General features: G+C 36.9%; 1 pseudogene; it reads right to left on the bottom strand.

Annotated features, from left to right (window-relative positions):
• The window catches only part of LOC138170301 (meiosis-specific kinetochore protein-like), a 16,140-nt pseudogene that overhangs the window by 2,686 nt on the left and 12,509 nt on the right, over nucleotides 1-945 (bottom strand).

The raw sequence follows: 945 nt of genomic DNA, 5'->3' as shown, positions 1-945 counted from the left end.
TCCATCACAGTATGTATATATATATATGTGTGTGTGTGTGTGTGTGTGTGTGTGTGTGTGTGTGTACATATATATATATATACATATGGATGTTGGATGACTATTTTTTAATATATAATATATAATTCACAAATGCAAAAGAATAATGAAGCCTTGTAGCATAACATGAAGTAGCTGGAAGATGTTGAAGGTGTGTGTGTCTTTGTGTGTTTTGTGTATTCTTATTCAGCTCTATTCAAGGGGGTGCAGTTTTCTGTGTTCTGTTTCTCAGACAAAATCATGCAAATTTATCCCTAAGACATCAATCAATCATGTTGAACAAATTCATATTTTCACAATAAGCATTTATAGGAGTGCTGATTATATTTCTAAACCTAAATCTTTACATCTTAGAGTTTTATATGTATATTTGATAAATCTTCATTTGTCTAGTTTAAACAAAAATGAAATCCAATTAATGTTGACTCCCTCGGTGTCTTCCTCCATGTTTGTACACTTTTCTTGGGTACCCCAGTTATGAAATAGAGTAACCATTCCCTTATTTTTTCTAACCTTATGGACTCCATATTACAATTTCTTTTTAACACTTAGAATAGAAATAACTCAACTCCCCCTGTGCCTCCTTCCTCTGCTCCTCTTCCTGCTGCTCCTCCTCCTCTGTCCTCTAGTGCCACTAAGCGAGGATCTGCTGCTGCAGCCTTTACCATACCCCAAACCATGGCTTCTGGAGTAACTTTAGATATTTCTTTAGGCAGGCTATGTGGCATCTCTGTGCATCTAATTTATGTTGATGCTTTGACAACACAGCACATTTCTGATATAAGATACGGAGCCTCAAATCTGCATGTCTGTTGATGGAGAGCTTCCCAGTAATCCCATATTTTTCTCACCAGTAGTGACAGGAGTTTGTTTGCTGAGCCCTTGGTCCCATCACCTCTTCTCTAC

This window comes from Petaurus breviceps, unplaced genomic scaffold (genome assembly GCF_028583685.1).
Source record: "Petaurus breviceps papuanus isolate PSGF00001 unplaced genomic scaffold, PetGlider_PUasm1.0 38, whole genome shotgun sequence".
Classification (NCBI taxonomy): Eukaryota; Metazoa; Chordata; class Mammalia; order Diprotodontia; family Petauridae; genus Petaurus; species Petaurus breviceps.
Note: the sequence above shows the minus strand (reverse complement) of the source record. Positions and strands in the feature narration are given on the sequence as shown.